Below are 22,281 nucleotides of genomic sequence, written 5' to 3' on the forward strand. Positions count from 1 at the left end.
CAAGGATAAATACTGGCCAGGACACCAGGGGTAACTCCCCTCCCCTTCTTCGAAATAGTTTTGCGTCCACCTAAGAGGGCAGACGGGGCCTCGGTTTAACGTCTCATCCGAAAGACGGCACCTCCGACAGTGCAGCACTCCCTCAGCACTGCTCTGGACGTACTGACTGTCGGTCTAGATTTTCATGCTCAAATCCCCTGGAGTGGGACTATGAACCCACAACCGTCACACTCAGGGGCGAGTGTGCTACCAACTGAACCACAGCTGACATTGTTTATATATTTATTTTAAAAAATTCACTTGTGCTTAACTTTTTAATCGTGTACTTGTGTGATTTCGTGTGAAAGAAGCACAACGTTCGTGTAAATCAGGCGGCTCGTGCACTCTGGATCCGAATGGAATGTTGCTGACGATTATCTGGTTCCGCGGAAAACAGGTTTGGCTGATCCTGGATGGAATGTTCTAGAAAATTAGCCATTTGTTTATTTGGATTGCACGTTGCTTATACAGATTCCCTCTGACTCACCGGGTGCCCTTTTACATTTTACAAAGCACAGTAACTAGAACCAACCTAATCCCCTCCAGTGACAACGTATTATTATTATTAATCTTTATTTTTAGCTTCTGAGCGCAAACGTAACCGTCTGGCACCTCCCGTCACACATTTATAATAGAGCTTCCCTGACATTTGGGCCATTAAATGCACAAGAATATGTCATGAGTACACTGTTGAGGTAAGTTCATCTTTATCATTTTACTTCCTCCAATTTTGTTTCCAATCTTCTTGTACTTGCAGGTACAGCAAGCAATTAGGAAAGCAAATGGTATGTTGGCCTTTATTATGAGAGGATTTGAGTATAAGAGTAAAGATGTCTTACTGCAATTATATCTTCTTCTCTTCTTAGGCAGTCCCTTGGAACCGAGGATGACTTGCTTCCACATTAAAAATGAGTTCTCAGGTGACTGATGAGTCCAATGCGGGACCTACAGTCTCTGTCACAGGTGGGGCAGACGGTGGTTGAAGGGACAGGTGGGTGGGGTGCTTGGGTTGACGTGCGCTCCTTCCGCTGTTTGCGCTTGGCTTCCGCTTGCTCCTGGCAAAGAGACTCGAGGTATTTGGGTGCAATTATATAGGGCCCTGGTGGGACCACACCTGCAGTATTGTGTGCAGTTTTGGTCTCCTTACCTAAGGAAGGATATACTTGCCATAGAGGGAGTGCAACGAAGGTTCACCAGACTGGTTCCTGGGATGGGGGGATTGTCCTATGAGGAGAGATTGAGTAGACTAGGCCTATATTCTCTAGAGTTTAGAAGAATGAGAGGTGATCTCAATGAAACATACAAAATTCTTACAGGGCTTGACAGGGTAGATGCAGGGAGGAAGTTTCCCCTGGCTGGGGAGTCTAGAACCAGAGGTCACAGTCTCAGAATAAGGGGTCGGCCATTTCGGACTGAGATGAGAAATTTCTTCACTCAGAGGGTGGTGAATTTTTGGAATTCTCTACCCCAGAGGGCTGTGGAGGTTCAGTCACTGAATATATTCAAGACAGAGATCGATAGGTTTTTGAATATTAAGGGAATCAAGGGATATGGGGATAGTGCAGGAAAGTGGAGATGAGGTAGAAGATCAGCCATGATCTTATTGAAGGGCGGAGCAGGCTCGAGGGGCCAAATGGCCGACTCCTGCTCCTATTTCTTATGTTCTTATGTTCTTGCCCTCTTCACCTGAAGGTGCTTCCACTTACTGGCATTTTGTACCACAACCCCCTGGTGTCAGCTGTGGCTCGGTGGTAGCACTCTCACTCCAGGGACTTGAGCACAAAACTCTAGGCCGACACTGAGGGAGTGCTGCACTGTCAGAGGTGTCATCTTTTGGATGAGATGTTAAACCGAGGCCCCGTCTGCCCTCTCAGGTGGACATAAAAGTTCCCATGGCCACTATTTCGGAGAAGAGCAGGGGAGTCCTAGTCAATATTTATCCCTCACCCAACATCGCTAAAAACAGATTATCTGGCCATTATCACATTGCTGTTTGTGGGAGCTTGCTGTGCGCAAATTGGCTGCCGCGTTTCCTACATTACAACAGTGACTACACTTAAAGAGTACTTCATTGGCTGTAAAGTGCCTTGAGACGTCCTGTGATTGTGAAAGGCGCCATAGAAATGCAAGTTCTTTCTTTATTTCTGGTACCGTGCCCAAAGTGGCCATTCTTCTTATGCAAGCCTGCACAGTGGGTGTTAGGAGCTATTCCACTGCAGAGTGCCATCGCGATTCAAGCGTGTCCTTGCCCGGCAAGTTAGAGTTTCCGGCAGTCAAGAGCGAGCAGGTGCTTTGGGGATACAAACAGAAAACGCTGGAAACACTCAGCAGGTCAGGCAGCCTCCGTGGAGAGAGAAACAGAGTTAACGTTTCACGTCGATGACCCTTCATCAGAACTGGAAAAAGTTGGAGATGGAACAGGATTTTAAGCAAGTGTAGGGGCAGGGAGAGGGGGAAGGGAGGAAAGAACTAAAGGGAAGGTCTGTGATAGGATGGAAGGCAGGAGAGATTAAGAGACAAAAGGGATGATGGTGCAAGGCGAAAGGAGATGGTAATGGGACAAGTTAAGAAACAAAAGATGACTCTAGATGAAGTGTAAATGGCAATGGCAGGGTGATCGACAGCTGCCATGTGAGAGAGGGAAAAAACATGAAAGGGGCCGAGGTTATGGTCTGAAATTGTTGAACTTGAAACAACGGAGGCTGAACGCCAACTCTCCGACACCTCCTCCTACCTCCCCCTGGACCATGACCCCACTACCGAGCATCAAGCCATCGTTTCCCAGTTCAGCGTTCCAGGTACTTTGGGGAGTTGTTTTCCCTTCGTAGCTTGAGGCGCTGGGGCTTTTTGTAGCGCTGCCCCTGACGGAGATCAACTACCTCAACACAGACCAGGAATTGAGCTCGGGACCTCTGTGGGCCTTGGGTGGCCCTGGAGTCTCCGGGAATTGAAAGGTTGGTCTCCAGGGCACTGCTGCGAGCAACTCTGGGAGAAAAATCATCGTGACCTTAAAGAAAATGGTCTTTTTTCTATTTTCTTTGAACGTTTCTGTGTTTATTAGTTATAAAAATATTGTAACTAGGTTGTTTGAGTCAAAAATCATCCACTGGGGTAACGAAGAGGGGGATTTTGCCAGCCCTGGGGAGGCGGGACTGCGGGAAAATGGCAGAAACTGGGAGCAGGTACCGACCCCGCTCCCAACCCGCCTCCGTGTCATCTTCCCGGGAGGCGGGTCCCCGAGTCGCGCAGGGACCCGTCTCCTCGAGGCGGGAAGGGGATTACAGTCACTTAACTGCCTGTTAACAGGTAGTTAACAAGCAATTAACAGGCTTATCCCCATTTTACCCCTGCAAAGTGCGGGCATCCCGACGGCTACGAACCTCGCCAGGGTCAGCGAGGTGAGCAGTGGGTCTGTGGGGGGTGAGAGGGATCGAAAAGTGTGCTGTGGAGGTGAGTGATGGCTGCAAGTGTGGAGAGGTAAGTATGAGAGGTGAGTGTAAAGTGTTAGAAAAAGTTTACTTACCTTTGTTTCTTCCTGCAGGTTTCAACCCTTGGGGATCCGGAGGCTCCTCATCTCAACGGCAGAGATGACAGAATGGTTGCTGCATTCTCAGATGCAGCAGCCATCTGATTTCTGCTGAGGAAAGAGGTTTGGTGAGCCTTCAGTACAAGGGCTCACCTTAGAACAGGGATTGTCAGTGTTGGATAGCTTCTCAAAACTGTCAAACGCTGACAATTCATCTGTCAAAAATTTTTGACAGATGAAACCTCATACGCTGACGTCCTCTGTCACCGGCTTTCCCTTAATTGGCCGGCTAAGCCCGCAGGGCGGGCTTAACAAGGTCAATCAAGGGAAAATAGTGTGGGTTGGCCGGACATCGTTGGGGGCAGGACTAAAACCCGACATCCAGCAGTCCCGCCCCCAACGCGTCCCCATTGATAAAATCCAGCCCGAAGAGTCTGTTTGCTTCCTGATTGGTTGTAGGATGGACGGAGCGCCTCGGGACGTGTTACTATGTGAAAGGCGCTATATAAATGTGAGTTGTTGTTGTTGTTGGGCGACCAGTGTGGGGGCAGGGTAGTTGGAGACGAGAGGTCATGTGATGAAACTTCCAGGAACAGATCCTACCAGAGTTGGCGACCCGAGTGTGGCCTCGTGCTAACTTCTCGCCCGCTTCCTGCTTGGGTGCCCTAAATTCCTTCACCCACCTCCTCTATAAAACACCTTGGGACATTTCATTATGTTTAAGGGGGGGCGGGGGAACCTGTGAACCTTGGAAGCACGCAGTAGGACAGTCCGTTAACTGAACCAGAAGAGACAGGTTAATGCTGAGACAAAGCGTCCCACCTGAAACATTAACCTCTCTCTTCTCTCGGATGCTGAGGGACATTTTCTGTTTCTGTTGGAGTGGCAGTTAGTTGCACCAGTTCCAAGCTGTGTGTGTGTGTCTCTGTGTATTGGTGTGTGTGTGTATCTGTCTTTGTGTCAGTGTGTGTGTGCTTATCTGTGTATGTGTATCTGTATTGGTGTGTCTGTTCCTGTCTGTGTGTGTGTATCTGTAACTATGTCTGTATCTGTGTGTGTGTGTGTGAGTATGTCTGTGTGTGTCTGTATCTGTGGGTTTTTTAATTTGGTTATGGGATGTGGGCATCGCTGGCAAGGCCAGCATTTATTGCCCATCACTAGTTGCCCTTGAGAAGGTGGTGGTGAGCCGCCTTCTTGAACCGCTGCAGTCCGTGTGGTGAAGGTACTTCCACAGTGCTGTTAGGGAGGGTGTGAGCATGAAGGGATAATTACAGTCCTAGCCCTTTTGGGCTATTCCAGATCAGGCGTAATTCCCCAGACCTTCACCCTCAACTTAAGTTAGAGATAGCCGCATTGCATAAGACGCTTAAATGGGTCTAAAGGTTCAGGCTATCTCTCCCTAAAGGAAAGGAATGACTAAAGATGTTACCATTCTCCGGATAGTACTTTTAATAAGTTGAACTAGACTGTAACCTTCCGGATATTATAAGGGTTCGGAATACCCCCCAGAATTCTGCAACTCCTTACAAAAGAGTGTACAGAATTTGTGAGTTCGCGAGTCTATACAGATTTACTCTTTGAGACAATTCTAGAAATATACAGTTTTATTCAAGTGCCGACATTCAGTTAACATCTGTTGAATCAGTTGCAACATTAACAATTCAAAATACAATTAGCTTACATTTCTTAGTTCTCAGAGATCCTTATTCTCAAATCTTTACTTCGTTACATTTCTTATTTCTTACTTATTTTTAGATCCAGAACATCCACCAAAATCAATCTGACTTCCCGAGACTCATAGTTAAAAACTTACAGAGATGCCTCTGGAAAGTTGAGAAACGCCCTGCCTGTTCAGCGAATTCTGACGTTAAAAAAGGTCTTATTTTTATACCCTTTTGGCATTGGTTTCTTCTTTGATGTTCTCTGCTGATGTCAGCTAATTGAATGCTTTCTATGTTACTATCAATTCAACTATTGCATGCATAATTATTTCTCTACCTTTAGGTGTTCCAAAAATCATCATAAAAACAATGACAGCTATGGTTTCTGTTTGATGTAATTCTTACCGAAGATTCTTCATTCAATTCTTAATTTTGGCTTAACTGCTTTTTAGCAGACATTGGCCTAGAAATTGAGTTGGCGCCGCGCCAGGGCTTTAGCGCCGGAAATTTAGCGCCGGCGCTAAGTCCCCCTGCGCGCGCCAAAAATTCAGTAGCGCCGCGCCCAGACAGCTGCCGGCGCTACTGGAGGGTGTCAGCGCCTCGCAATGGGCACTGACTGCCGCATTGCGGCGCTAATCCGCTGCTGCGGCACCCGATGCGGTGCGGCAGGCTGGGGAAGTGCAGGCCTCCTCCTTCCGTTAAGGAGGAGCTGCCTGCACCCGACCGCTGGCCGTTGATCTGTGGAGAAAAATGAGCCCGGCACCTTGGAGAAGTGCCGGGCTCGCAGCCCACACGCATCTGTGCCGCGGGGGGGTGTTGGAGGAGTCCGGGGAGGGAGGTGCGGGCAGGCGGCCGCCGGGCGACCTTAATGCGCCGGCGCTAAGACCCGTAGCGAACTTTTGAAAAATCGTTGGTTGCGGCTGCCATGGGCGAGGCGGCTGCAACTCAATTTCGGCGTTCGGGCGCGTTGCCACGGCAACCGGGACGCTGCGCACACCGATGACGTCATCGGTGCCGGCGCAGCGCAACCGGCTAACGCCGATGGCAGCGCCCAAGTGAATTTCTCAATCGGCTGTACTTGCGGCGCTAGGCCGTCTAGCGCCTCAAAATGGGCGCTAACCCCACTCAATTTCTAGGCCATTGTGTCTTTCCTTATTCTCCATGTTCAATACAAACACAATGCAATTGCTTGGTGTCTCTATTGAAGTTATATCTTCAAAGCCTTGTTGGTATGGTTTTTACTATATGTAAATCAAAACCACTTTAACTGAATGTTTCATGCATTTCTAGCTATCTCAATTGGTTGCATATTTAATCTTATGGTTCCTGTTTTCCAAGTTTAACATAAAACTATTTGACCAGCAGATGTTTCTTTTCTTGATGTCATGTTTCAAAGGCACATGCCTCTTTTAATGTTTGTATTTCTGTTTCAAAGTGTTAGTTTGTAACACCTTAAACTGGGCCTTCTTATTGTGTTCGTTGCAAACCGTAGACCTTTCAGAACCACCAATGGTTTGCTTCAATCTTTCATTGTTTTAGAGTATTTAACTAATTCCCATTTCAAAGCTTGTTTACAGCTTTGTTATCAACTGATCTTTTCTCAGAAGCCTGTATTCTGTTTACAGCCTGTGTCTGCTGAGACGTGTGTCTTTTAAACACGGTATGTCTTTTATTAATATTAGAAATCTGTTCATGGTATTGTGGCAAAACCACTAAGTGACTTACATAATTGTCTGTAACCAATGTTATTACCTCTAGCATTAATTGTCTGTAACCAATGTTATTACCTCTAGCATTAATTGTCTGTAACCAATGTTATTACCTCTAGCATTAATTGTCTGTAACCAATGTTATTACCTTTCAAGTTGGCTCTGGTTAAACAGAACTAGATCGACAACATCGCGATCTGACGCGATGACGTCATCACGTGGGTCACGTGACGTCCACTTCGGCGGGCAACGTGATGACGTCATGACGTCAGAGGTAGAGGGCGGGACCAGCCAGTCCTCGTGTGGATTGAAAGAGAAACGACCTGTTTTGAGCTTCTCCTGTAGTTTCTTGTTTTGTAAAGTTCTTAGACAATAAATTCAGTTTGTTAACTTCCAGTAAGTTATAGATTCTTTGTTAGGAGTGCAGAGACTCCTACAGTATCGTGTATTTCTCTGAATCATGGCTATTCCTTCACAAGCATACCTGTGTGTGTCTGTACCTGTGTGTCTGTTTCTGTCTGTGTGTGTGAGTATGTCTGTGTGTGTCTGTATCTATGTCTGTATCTGTATCTGTGTGTCTGTGTGTGTGTATCTGTATCTATGCCTGTATCTGTGTGTGTGTGTGTGTGTGAGTGTCTGTTAGGGTGGGATAGGTACAATCCAACAATTTCAATAGGATGCGATCAGTGTGTAGAGCAGAGATTTTACAACAAGCTGCTTGTCAGTTGCGTGGGTTATAATTGTACCTCATTGTGACCTATTTCCAATACTAGTCAGGGGAAGGTCAGCCTGAGGTAAAAAATTACTAATTTCCAAAAATATATTCCAGCTTCTGACAGAAGCACAGGCACAATATGTAAACCTTTCAATGCGTAAATACGGATGGTCATTTTCTTCCCTTGGTTCCCAGGGTACTCACCCACGTGTCTGACTTTATGTGTCAGCCTAAACAGTGAGGACTATTTGACCATGGGAGGCCTCGCGCGCAAGTTGATCCTGTCCTGACAGCAACACAGATAAGCAGGAGTCAGTGGACAGAACAGGAACCCTGGCCAATTTCCCCCCTTCCATTCTAGCCCAATGACACTGACCCAGTTGTAGCACCATTGGCACTGCTCTATCTGTGATCAGCTTACTCAGCACTGACCCGGGATTTAACCTGGGCACTGTCGTATGGCTCAGTATCACACTACACGCTTGATTCACTCATGTGTAATTTACACATCTTTCAGATGAGACGTTAAACCGAGGCCCCGTCTGCTCTCTCAGGTGGACGTAAAAGATCCCACGGCACTATTTCGAAGAAGGGCAGGGGTGTTCTCCCCGGTGTCCTGGGACAATATCCCTCAACCAACCTCACTAAAAACAGATTAACTGGTCATGATCACATTGCTGTTTGTGGGATCTTGCTGTGTGCAAATTGGTTGCCGCGTTTCCTACATTACAACAGTGACTACACTCCAAAAATAAGTACTTCATTGGCTGTAAAGCGCGTTGGGACGTCTTGAGGTTATGAAGGCGCTATATAAAGGCAAGTCTTTTCTCTCTTTAAATCACACTGAATTGAAACAGAACGATAATGAAAGAGCTGTAAAGAGGGGGTTTGGTTTCTATTCTAACAGCTGTGGGGGATGATTTAAAAATATAAAATGAAATATAATTAAAGGGAACAGAGATGAGGAGGAGAAGCTGGTTGTGGGTTAAATATTTTGCAGTAACATGGACAGGCTGCCTGATGGGAGTGAAAAATTAAATTGAAATAAATAAGGGAAACTTTCTGAATATAACATAAGAAAATCCATTAAACCTGCTCCGTGCAGAGTCCATCATTCTGTCCTGATCTTCCTGCAGCTCCTGCTGATCCATTACTTTAAGGAGCGTGAAGTTCCTTCTCCTAAAGCCCCTCCTCCAGCCCGACAACCCTCCGCAATCTCTGCGCTCCTCCAATTCTGGCCTCTTGCGCATCCCTGATTTTAATCGCTCCACCATTGGTGGCCGTGCTTTCAGCTGCCTGGGCCCTAAGCTCTGGAATTCCCTCCCTAAACCTCTCTCTGCCTCTCTACCTCTCTTTCCTCCTTTAAGACGCTCCTAAAACCTACCCCCTTTTAAAAAACACTATAAAGTGCTGTTACTGTCTCCATAAACCTCAAACACACCCCCCCTCCCCCCCCCGACTCAACAGATATCAACTCAGCTCCTTTCTTGAAGGTGCTAATTGACCTTAATTCAATTCATTTCTCTGTTCCACATGTCCACTGTCCTGTGTGAAGAGGATCAGTTGCTGAATATAGTGTAACTGAGCTATACACACCAGCAAGGACCAAAGTCAGCTCCCTGGTCGTTGTTGAACTACCTGGGTGACAACAGAGGCATTACAATTGTTTTTTTATCGCCTGAGATATCCTAACTCGCACCAAGTCCCGTTCACCAATCACCCCCGTGCTCGCTGACCTACATTGGCTCCCAGTCCGGCAACGCCTCAATGTTAAATTTGCATCCTTCTTTTCAAATCCCTCCATGGCTTCGTCCCTCCCCATCTCTGTAACCTTCTCCAGCCCCACAACCCCCTGAGATTTCTGTGCCTCCCCAATTCTGGCCTCTTGTGCATCCCCGATTTCCTTCGCTCCAACATTGGTGGTCGTGCCTTCAGCTGCCTGGGCCCTAAGCTCTGGAATTCCCTCCCTAAACCTCTCCGCCTCTCTCTCCTCCTTTAAGACGCTCCTTAAAACCTACCTCTTTGACCAAGCTGTCCTAATATCTCCTTATGTGGCTCGGAGTCAAATTTTGTTTGATGTCGCTCCTGTGAAGCGCCTTGGGATGTTTTACTATGTTAAAGGCACTATATAAAAACAAGTTGTTGTTAACTGCATCTATTCTGTTCGCCTCAACTACTCCCTGTGGTAGCGAGTTCCACATTCTCACCATGCTCTGAGTAAAGAAGTTTCTCTTGAATTCCTTATTGGATTTATTAGTGACTATTTTATATTCATGGCCCTTAGTTTTGGATTCCCCAAAAAGGGAAACATCTTCTCTACATCTACCCTATCAATCTCTCATAATTTTAAAGACCTCAATCAGGTCATCTCTCAGCCTGTTCAGTCTTTCCTGACAGATAAAACCTCTCAGTTCTGGTATCATCCTTGTAAATCTGTTTTGCACCTTCACATGTGCCTCTATATCCTTTTAATAATAGGTTGACCTGAACTGTGCGCAGTATTCGAATTGTTCCAAGGCTTCTTTGGCAGCACCTCCCAAACTCGCGACCTCCTTGTCCACTGTCCGGTGTGAAGAGGATCAGTTGCTGAATATAGTGTAACTGAGCTATACACGCCAGCAAGGACCAAAGGCAGCTCCCTGGTCATTGTTGAACTACCTGGGTGACAACAGAGGCATTACAATTGTTTCTTATTGCCTGAGATATCCTAACTCGCACCAAGTCCCGTTCACCAATCACCCCCATGCTCGCTGACCTACATTGGCTCCCAGTCCGGCAACGCCTCAATATTAAAATTGAGAAACCCCCTGCCCTTCTTCAAATAGTGTCAGGTGATATTTTACATCTACCTGAGAGGACAGACGGGACCTCCGTTTAACGCCACATCCGAAAGACGGCACCTCCAACAGTCCCTCAGTACTGCACCAAAGTGTCAGCCTAGATTATGCGCTCTAGAAGGACAAGGGCAGCAAGTGCATGGGAACACCACCACCTGCAAGTTCCCCTCCAAATCATACACTATCCTGACTTGGACATATATCACCGTTCCTTTATCGTCGCTGGGTCAAAATCCTTACCTAACAGCATTGTGGGAGCACCTTCACCACACGGACTGCAGCGGTTCAGATCAGCCATGATCTTATTGAATGGCGGAGCAGGCTCGAGGGGCCGATTGGCCTACTCCTGCTACTATTTCTTATGTTCAAGAAGGTGGCTCACCACCACCTTCTCAAGGGAAACTAGGGATGGGCAATAAATGCTGGCCTAGCCAGCGACGCCCACATTCACAGAATGAATTTCAAATAAACACATCCGTCGCTGAAAAGAAAAGGCTTAAAAGAAGTCCTACACAATTGTCATAAAGTATGAACTCTGCATTGCGAATGATTCTGTACTCAGATCGGGAAATTACTAATGGTCCGAAGAACATTTACTACAGCTACTGACATTTAACCTGCTGTCCATATGCTGAGCCAGCCTTGGCTCAGTAGTGAGTCAGTCTTGGCTCGGTGCTACTGCTCTCACCTCTGTAGTTCAAAGGTTGTGGGTTCACAGTCCCACTCCAGAGGCTAGAGCGCAAAATCTAGGCTGACACTCCCAGTGCAGTACTGAGGGACTGTTGCACTGTCGGAGGTGCCGTCTTTCGGATGTGACTTTAAACCGAGGCATCGCCTGTCCTCTCAGGTGGACGTAAAATATATCACTTGACACTAAATAACAACAGAAGATGCTGGAAAAACTCAGCAGGCCAGGCAACATCCGTGGAGAGAGAAATAGTTAACGTTTCAGGTCAAAACCCTTCTTCAGAACTGAGGAAAAAAAGGGCAGGAAATGCAACAGATTAAAAGGCCAGTTTGGGGGCTGGGAAATGGGGGAGGGGATGAAAGAACAAACGGGAAGCGAAGAGACATTAAGAGGTATTCAAGACGAGACGAGATGGTAATTGTAATGATATCAGCAAATAGTGATGGTATTTGCCTGTTTGATTATGATGCCTTACCAGCATATTTGCCTGCTTGATTATTTATGCCTGACCAGCAGAGGGCATGTGAGAGACAAGCAGTTTAGGTTTAGTTTTAGTTTCGTTTTAGATGGATCTCTAAGATGGTGTCTCCTGTAATGCTGTTAACTGAGTTGAACATACTTTAGATAAAAAGACATCTCTTTCATGAATGTGTCGTCATTGAACCCACATACAAATCAATACATGGTGTCAGAAGTGATTGAAAGAGATGAAGAGGAAAAATCTGAAGTTAAATCAGCTCTCCACATATTAGCAAGCCAAAAGAGAACATCGTTACTTATCATTGGAGAATAGCTAACGAAGTGAAAAATGGAAGGTTTACACCCACCGGCGAAGCTTCAGTTGACAGGTAATGTGGCTGAAAATTGGAGGAGATTCAAACAACGTTTGGAGTTGTATTTATCAGCAATCGGAGCTGACAAGAAAAGTGATAAAATGAAAGCGTCAGTGTTCTTACATGTCGTGGGTGATGAAGCGCTGGAGGTGTATAATAACTTCACATTCGCTACTGATGGAGACAAAATGAAGCTGGATAAAATAATGGAACAGTTTGAGGCCTACTGCATACCTAAAAGTGATGTGACGTTTGAGAGGCACAGATTTTTCACATGTGTACAGAAAACGGGAGAGACTATTGATCAGTATGTAACTGAACTGAGAAACCGAAGCAAAACATGTGAATTTGGGGGACTGACAGACTCGCTGATAAAAGACAGACTGGTGTGTGGTATTCCAGATAATGGTCTAAGGGAAAGACTGCTAAGAGAGCAAAATCTGGACCTGGGAAAAGCCATAGCACTGTGTAGGGCTACAGAGACTGTGAAGTCGCAGGCAAAGGAGCTGTTCAGTGACAGTAGTTGCAACGTGGATGCAGTGAGTAAGAACGGACACAAACCGTTTAACAAAAAGAGCGCCAATGTGAAAAAAGAGGCGTGGCCAGCGAACAAAAATGAAAGGGGCAATCGAAAGTCATGTAGTCGATGCGGTACACAGCATCCACCAAAAAAGTGTCCAGCATATGGTAAAACATGCAATAGTTGCAACAAAAACAACCATTATGCCCGTTGCTGTAAGAACCAAGCGCAACAAAGCAAGGTCCATACAGTAGATGAAAGCGAGATAGAGGAGTTCTATGTAGATGTTGTGTCTGAAAACAAAAAAGAAAAAAGAGACTGGATGTTGACACTAAAAGTGAATGACATACACATTCCATTTAAATTGGATACTGGAGCACAAGTTAATGTGATATCAGAGACTGATTTTAAGAAAATTAGACCCAGACCAAAGATACATGGAATAAAAGTGAAAGTGACAGGATACTCAGGTACTGATATACCAGTGAAAGGAAGATGCATTGTCAAAGTGACACACAAGGACAGAGAGCACACGCTAGCATTAATCGTGGTGCCAAAGGATGTGCAGGCCATACTAGGTTTAATAGCCTGTGAGAGACTGAACCTGGTAAAGAGAGTCCTCGTTGTGGAGAGCGAAGGAGAGACAGTCTATGATGAACTCATGAAAGAGTACAATGACCTATTTCAGGGTCTAGGCTGCCTTCCAGGAGAACACACGATCAGAGTAGATAAAAGTATGCCAACGGTCATACATCCATGCAGAAAAGTTCCGTTTGCTCTTCAAAAGCAACTGAAGGCAGAGTTGGACAGGATGGAAAGCCTGAACGTGATTCAGAAGATAGATGAGCCAACTGAGTGGGTGAGTTCCCTCGTCGTTGTGGACAAAAAGAATGGAAAGCTCAGAATTTGCCTGGATCCAAGAGATCTAAACAGAGCAATAAAGAGAGAGCACTTCAAGCTTCCTACACGTGAGGAAATCATGTCACAGTTTGCAAATGCAAAGTATTTCAGCAAGTTAGATGCATCATCAGGATTTTGGCAGATGAAATTGGACGAGGCAAGTTCAAGACTGTGCACGTTCAACAGTCCATTTGCAAGATACAGATTCCTAAGGTTACCATTTGGCATTGCCTCAGCTCCTGAAGTGTATCACAAAACTATCCATATGATCTATGAGCACCTGGAGGGAGTTGATACATCAATGGATGACATCATAGTATGGGGAACCACGAGAACTGAGCATGACGAGAGACTGAAAAAAGTGCTGGAAGCAACAAGGAAAACAAACCTGAAGTTGAATAGAGAGAAATGCCAGCTCAGGGTGACAGAACTGACATTCGTGGGAGATATCCTTAGCAGTGAGGGCATCAGACCAGATCCCAGAAAGGTGTCCGCCATTGAGAATATGCCAAAGCCACAATGCAAAAAGGACGTGCAGAGGTTTAATGGAATGATCAACTACATGGGTAAATTCATATCCAACCTCTCAGAAAAGATGGCGCCACTGAGACGACTAACTGAAAAGAACATAGAATGGGAATGGAATCATGAGCATGAGAAGTCATGGAGCGATCTAAAGAAACTGCTCACAGAGGAACCAGTTCTGAGGTTTTATGACCCAGCGAGACCCATCAAGATATCATCAGATGCATCACAGAGTGGGCTCGGAGCCGTTCTTCTGCAAAAATATGACTACTGGCAACCTATTGCATATGCATCGCGCTCAATGACAGGCGCGGAGACGCGATATGCTCAAATAGAAAAGGAGCTGCTCAGCATCACATACGCCTGTGAAAGATTTCACCAGTTTGTGTCAGGACAAGCAATCAGTGTAGAGACTGACCATAAGCCCTTGGTTGCATTGTTCCAAAAGCCACTAAATAGCTGTCCGCTTAGAATACAAAGAATAATGATCAGGCTGCAACGCTAAACACTGAATGTTGCGTACACACCTGGTAAGCTGATGTATACAGCAGACACGTTGTCCAGAGCTGTTGACCCAAGTGAGCCCGCAAACACCAAAATGGATGAAAAAGTGAACGCCTACGTGGACATGATCACAAGTGCACTGCCCATAGCAGATGCAAAAATGGAGCTCATAAAGACTGAGACAAACAAAGATGAAACAATGAGACGACTGAGGAAAAGCATCTTGGATGGATGGCCCAGCATGAAGCAAGACTGCTCACCTGACATGGCAGAGTACTGGAACTGCAGGGCGGAACTATCGGTGGTCGAAGGCATCATCTACAAAGGAAGTAAAATAGTTATCCCAAAGAGTCGGAGAAAAGAGATGCTAAAAAGGATCCATGGAGGACATCTGGGAATCGAAAAGTGTAAGAAAAGAGCACGAGAGGTGATGTACTGGCCACGAATCAACCAAGATGTGACAAATGAGGTGTCAAACTGCACAATATGCCTGAAATATCGAGCAAGCAATCCGGTAGAACCACTAAAGCCACACCCAGCGCCAGACAGACCTTACCAGAAGGTAGGCGCTGACCTATTCGTATGTCAAGGGAAGGACTATCTTGTAGTCACAGACTATTACTCCCTGTATCCAGAGGTTTGTAGGCTGTACACCACCACTGCAGATGCTGTGATAACATGTATGAAAGCCATATTCTCCAGACATGGCGTGGCAAGCGAGGTCTTCACAGACAACGGACCCCAGTTTTACAATGCAAATTTCCGACACTTTGCCAAAGAGTGGGACTTTGTCCACACAACGTCAAGTCCTCACTTTCCACAGTCCAATGGACTAGTGGAAAAATCGGTCCAGATAGTGAAAAGACTGATGTACAAGGCAAAAGACAGTGGAACTGACTTCTACCAGAGCCTGCTTGTATACCGCACAACGCCGCTCGAGTGTGGTAAGTCACCAGCCCAACTCCTTATGGGACGTCTGCTAAGGTCAAACCTACCCATCCCGGAGAACCTCCTGAAAACAAAAGAGGGGGAGAAAGTGAGGAAGTTCAAAGAACAACAGAAAGAAAAGCAAAAGTACTACTATGACAGAGGAACACAAAACCTACCTGAACTCCACACTGGTGACCAAGTAAGGTTCAAAGACAAAACAAACATATGGACTCAGAAGGGAACTGTCCTGAGTGAAGTTCAACCAAGATCATACACCATTCAGACAGATGAGGGTGCTGTTCTGCGAAGAAATCGTTGGGATCTTCTCATGGGACCAGCCACAGCAAGTCAAAAGACTGATACTGTTGAACAACCTGATCACACAGCAGGTCAAAAGACTGATACTGTTGAACAACCTGATCACACAGCTGAGAAACCATCATCTGAGGCAACAACTCAGATTCAAGGACAATCAATCAGAAAATCCTCAAGACACGTGAAGCCTCCTGAGAGATTCATTGAGCAAATTTAAGGACTCTTGTTATAGAAGGAAGTAATGTTATCTTATTCTTTCTTCAAGTTCTAGTGTATTTACATATTTCATGTGAACACACAAAACAAGGTTAACTAACTTTGATAATGATAATGATAATGTAAGTTCATTAAGTGTTACAGTTAAAATGCAGAGTAATACAAAGAAAACATGTTGTTAGATAAAAGTAAAATACTTTTGTTTTAAGAAAGGGAGATGTAATGATATCAGCAAATAGTGATGGTATTTGCCTGTTTGATTATGATGCCTTACCAGCATATTTGCCTGCTTGATTATTTATGCCTGACCAGCAGAGGGCATGTGAGAGACAAGCAGATTAGGTTTAGTTTTAGTTTCGTTTTAGATGGATCTCTAAGATGGTGTCTCCTGTAATGCTGTTAACTGAGTTGAACATACTTTAGATAAAAAGACATCTCTTTCATGAATGTGTCGTCATTGAACCCACATACAAATCAATACAGTAATAGGACAGGTAAGAGACAAAAGATGGCTCTAGATTAGGTGTGAAATGCGCTGGCAGAATGAGAGACAGCTGCCATGTGGGAGAGAAAAAAGGAAAAGGCACAAACCAAAGGTGTGGATAAAAAATATATAGAAATATAATAGGGGCCGAGATTATGATCTGAAATTGTTGAACTCGATATTGAGTCCGGAAGGCTGTAAAGTGCCTAATCGGAAGATGAAGTGCTGTTCCTCGAGCTTACGCTGAGCTTCCGTGAAACAATGCAAGAGGCCGTGGACGGTGGGAATGGGGCGGTGAATTGAAATGACAAGCGACCAGAAGCTCGGGGTCACCCTTACGGACTGACACTATTTGAAGAAGGGCAGGGGAGTTCTCCCCGCTGTCCTGGCCAATGTTTATTCCTCAACTGACATCGCTAAAAATAGATGATCTGGTCATTATATCATTGCTGTTTGTGCGCAAATCTGCTGATGCGTTTTCTACATTACAACAGTGACTATATTTGGAAAAAGTACTTTCTTGAAGCTCTTTGGGACATCCTGAGGTTGTGAAAGTTGCTTTATAAATGCAAGTTCTTTCTTTTATATAATAGTAATGTAATATAGATTACATCCACTCGCCTGGACGAGTGCAGCTCCAACAACACTCAAGAGGCTCGACACCATCCAGGACAAAGCAGCCCGCTTCATTGCCACCCCATCCACCACCTTAAACATTCACTCCCTCCACCACCGGCGCACCGTGGCTGCAGTGTGTACCATCTACAAGATGCACTGCAGCAACTCGCCAAGACTTCTTCGGCAGCACCTCCCAAACCCGTGACCTCTTCCACCTAGAAGGACAAGGGCAGCAGGCGCATGGGAACACCACCACCTCCAAGTTCCCCTCCAAGTCACACACCATCCTGACTTGGAAATATATCAGCCGATCCTTCATCGTCGCTGGGTCAAAATCCTGGAACTCCCTCCCTAACAGCACTGTGGGAGTACCTTCACCACATGGACTGCAGCGGTTCAAGAAGGCGGCTCACCACCACCTCCTCAAGGGCCACTAGGGATGGGCAATAAATGCTGGCATTGCCAGCGACGCCCACATCCCATAAACAAATTTAAAAAGATATAAAACTGGTGGCCTAAAGACAGTAGAAAATGTTTGAAACACTCAGCAGGCCAGGCAGCATCCGTGGAGAGAGAAACAGAGTCGACGTTTCAGTTCTGACGAAGGGTCACAGGCTTGAAACGTTAACTCTGTTTCTCTCTCCACGGATGGTGCCCTGACCTGCTGAGTGTTTCCAGCATTTTCTGTTGTTATTTCAGATTTCCAGCATCTGCAGCATTTTGCCATTAGCCTAAAGACAGTATCCAATTACAGGTTGGGATAGGACAAAGGGTATTACACTGAACTGAGCAGAGGATCTGGTTACTGCTGCTGATAATTCAGCAATATTTCCGTGATTCATCATTCTTCAAAAAAGTAATTAGGTTACAAAATATTGCGAATATCTCTGGGTTTATAAGATCATATTTTTTGAATTTATTCTCAGAACGTGGGCGTTGGTGCAAAGCAAAACACTTGTTCGTCGGCCAAAACAAAGCCGCCTGTTTAGTTATGCTAATGTATTCATTTTGTTCCTTTCCACATTACGCACAGAAAACTTGGTAAGAATAAATTTGTATAATTGTCACATGCTTTATGTTTCCATTTTTTATTAACTGCAGCCGTGACAAAAAAAACAAGGATCACCACTATAAACCGAAGAGTTACCATGGATACTCAGCAAAAGATAATGGCGCTTGTGTTAAGATATTTAACACCCAGGAATGGTTTTATTGCCTCACTAACTCAGCAACTCTGACAGGTATTGCTTAATTAGAAATGTAAAAAGAAAATCAGATGTTTTATGAGAAGGAAAGGTGGCCACATTTCGAAAAGCTGAAGAGGTTTATCTCTCCCCTTGCTGCTCGAAGGAGGTGAGGCTAATTCTGCCCGGCGTCTAAAACACCAAACAAAGCTCTGGGGAGGTTTTACTTTTCCTTATTACGTGAAGCATTGCACAGTTGGCAGGGTGGGCCTGGTAGGCTTAATTGTTACAGCGACGGGCCCCTCCCATCCATCCAGCCACATGGCTCTGGGAGGGTGGGGTTTGGGGAGGGTTTGAATCGGCACGTCCTGACTTTAAACATGGTTGCTGAGAAAGAAAGAAAGACTTGCATTTATATAGCGCCTTTCACGACCACCGGACGTCTCAAAGCACTTTACAGCCAATGTACTTTTTTCTTTGAAGGGGAGTCACTGTTGTAATGTGGGAAATGCAGCAGCCAATTTGCGCACAGCAAGCTCCCACAAACAGCAATGTGTTAATGACCAGACGATCTGTTTTTGTTATGTTGGTTGAGGAATAAATATTGGCCAGGACACCCATGCTCTTCTTCAAAATAGTGCCGTGGGATCTTTTATATCCACTTGAGAGAGCAGACGGGCCCTCGGTTTAACGTCTCATCCGAAAGACGGCACCTCCGACAGTGCAGCACTCTCTCAGCACTGCGCTGTTAGTGTCAACCTAGCTTTATGTGCTCAAGTCCCGGGAGTGGGGCTTGAACCCACAACCTTTTGACTCAGAGGCAAGTGTGTTACCCACTGAGCCACAGCTGACACTGTAGCAGAGGTGCCCCAGCAACTGTACCCCAGCCAGCAAAGGAGTCACAGTTCTTGCGGAGATGAGGGGAGAAAATTACACCGAGAAACAGCAACAACAGCAGTTGGTAGAGTGTGGAATTACCATGTGCTCCACTATGGTGTCACCATCCAATATGGTGGATGTAGTGTCCGTGTGTAGATAAAGACACTGAAGACAGGAGTTGGTTCATAGGTATTTACTAAGCAAGTCTGGGGGGGGTTTCTAAAGGATATACACAATACACAGGCTTATATAGCCCAAGTGGCAATTACCGGCATTACGCACACCTGGGGCTCTTAAAGGCACATACACCATAATTCCTCCCCTTCTAGCTAACTAGTACATCATATTTTAAGTAATTATTAATTACATGTTATATGCAAAATATACATTGCTGTATTAATTAATTATAAGTTAGTCTCTCAGGAGGCTTCCTGACTCGGTCCGGATAACGCCTCAGGGGTGTAGTAGTTTCTGGTGGTGTAGTAGGTTTTTCTGGCAAGGCTGATTCGGCTTGAAGGCCAGTGTCGGGTTCATCGGGCTCCAGTATCACCGGATCGGAGGTAGATATGGGTATCTCTACTTCATCGTTAGATGTATAGAGTGGTGGTGTAGGTTGTCCCTTTTCGGATGACTTGATGATTTGGTCAGCATGGCGCCTTATTATGCTGTCTCCGATGTCCACGGTATACATCAGTGGTCCTAATCGTGTGCAGATAGTTCCAGGCTGCCATTTCTCGGTACGGTAGTCCCGGGCCAAAACTGGTTGGCCTATCTGGAAGGCCCTAGTTGGCCTTTCATTCATGCCCTGAAACTGCCGGTTCTCCACGTCCCTTCGGATGTTGGGCTTGACCAAATCCAGCCGGCATCTTAGGTTTCTATTGTAGAACATCATGGCGGGAGTTTGGTTAGTAACCATATGCGTTGCATTCCTATATGCAAATAAGAAGTTATCCACTTTGTGCTGAAGTTTTATGTCTTCATTACCCATGGCCTTGATGGCCTTCTTGAAGGTCTGGACAAACCTTTCAGCCAATCCACTGGTGGCGGGATGGTATGGGGCGGACGTGTAGTGCTTTACCCCATTGTTCTTTAAGAACTTTCTGAATTCTTCGGACACAAATTGCGGTCCATTATCAGAACATATCTGTTCCGGCAGCCCATTCCTGGCAAATATGGTCCTTAATCCTGTGATGGTTTTTTCCGTGGTGGTGGAGGACATCTTTATTACCTCCGGCCACTTGGAGTGTGCATCAACTGCGATTAAGAACATTGAGTCCATAAATGGACCAGCAAAGTCGATGTGCACCCTTTGCCAGGGAGATGAGGGCCACTCCCATGGATGTAGAGGGGCCTGTGGCGGAGCATTTTGGACCTTCTGGCATCCTAGGCAGCTCTTGGTCATGTCTTCGATGTCTCCATCGATACCTGGCCACCATACAAACGCCCTAGCTAGGTTCTTCATTTTCACTCCACCCAGATGCCCCTCGTGAAGCTCCTTTAGCACTTTATCCTGGAGTTTGGGTGGAATCACCACTCTGGATCCACACATCAAGGTTCCTCGGCACACTGACAGCTGTTCTCTTCTTTGCGAGAATGCTGGCAACAGTGGTTCGCCATGCGCTGGCCATCCCTTCACTGTTAAATCGTAGACCCGTGAGAGAGTAGGGTCATTTCTTGTCTCCCTTTCAATGGCAGAATTTGTCACCGGTAGACATTCCACTATGGTAGAGTGGAATATCTCTACTGGGTCTACTGTAGGTGCCTCTTCTATCGTTGGCAACGGTAGGCGCGATAAACCGTCAGCATTCCCATGCTGTTTTGACCCTTTGTATTCAATGTTGTATTGGTGTGCCCCTAGAAAAAGGGACCACCTCTGTAGTCTTTGTGCCGTCATAATGGGGACACTTTTTTTAGGGTTGAATATGGAGATGAGGGGTTGATGGTCAGTCAGCAAGGTAAATTTTTGTCCGTGTAGGTAATGGTTGAATTTCTTCACTCCCCATACCAGGCTGAGTGCTTCCCTGTCTATCTGGGCATAGTTACGCTCAGCTGAGTTCAATGAGCGTGACGCAAAAGCTATCGGCCGTTCCGAGCCATCAGGGAATCTATGGGACAATACCGCTCCTATGCCGTAAGGGGATGCATCGCACGCCAGTCTGATTGGTAGTGATGGGTTGTAATGAGCCAAAACTTTCTCGGATGTGATTAAGTCTTTACATTTATGGAAGGCACGTTTACAGTCTTCGTTCCATTTCCAAATCACTCCTGTCTGTAGAAGATCATTAAGAGGGTGTAGAATAGTTGATAAGTTCGGTAAAAATTTATGATAGTAATTTATTAATCCCAGGAATGACCTTAATTGTGAAACATTTTCAGGTGCTGGGGCTTTTATAACTGCTTCAATTTTTTCAGGTGACTTATGCAACCCTTCCTTATTAATTATGTGGCCACAATATGATATCTGATTTTGGAAAAATTCGCACTTGGGGCGATTTGCTCGTAGGCCCCGTTCTTTCAGCCTAGTGAGCACCTGCTCCAAATTGGCAAGGTGCTCGTTGTCGTTTTCTCCTGTTATAAGGATGTCGTCTAGGTAGCATTGAGTCCCCGGAATCCCTTGCAGGAGTTGCTCCATAGCTCTTTGCCAGATAGCTGGAGCTGATGCTATTCCAAAAACCAGTCGATTGTACTGGTACAGGCCTTTGTGTGTGTTTATTGTGAGATACTTTTTAGAGGTCTCCTCAACCTCCATCTGTAGATATGCCTGTGCCAAGTCAATTTTTGTGAAACGTTTCCCTCCGGACAGTGAGGCGAAAATATCTTCTATCCTCGGAAGAGGATACTGTACCGTGTGAAGGACCGGGTTTACAGTTACCTTAAAGTCCCCACAGATGCGAATTTTTTTCTGTTCCTCAGAGTTATTTTTCAATGTTTTTTTCATGACTGGAACGATGGGTGTTGCCCATTCGCTCCAATCTATTTTGGATAATACGCCTGCCTTTTCCAAATTCTCCAGCTCTGCCTCGACTGCCGGACGTATTGCGTATAGCACTGGTCTTGCCTTAAAAATTTTTGGAATTGCTGTATCTTCCACTTTTATTGAGGCGGTGATGCCTTTCAAGGTTCCTAGTTTCTCTTGAAACACTTCTTTGGCGTTGGTCAAGATGTCTTTTAATCGTTCAGGTATGATGTCATCATTGT

Source organism: Somniosus microcephalus, chromosome 5 (assembly GCF_052327205.1).
Source record: "Somniosus microcephalus isolate GS21.2 chromosome 5, FLI_Smic_1.0, whole genome shotgun sequence".
NCBI lineage: Eukaryota > Metazoa > Chordata > Chondrichthyes > Squaliformes > Somniosidae > Somniosus > Somniosus microcephalus.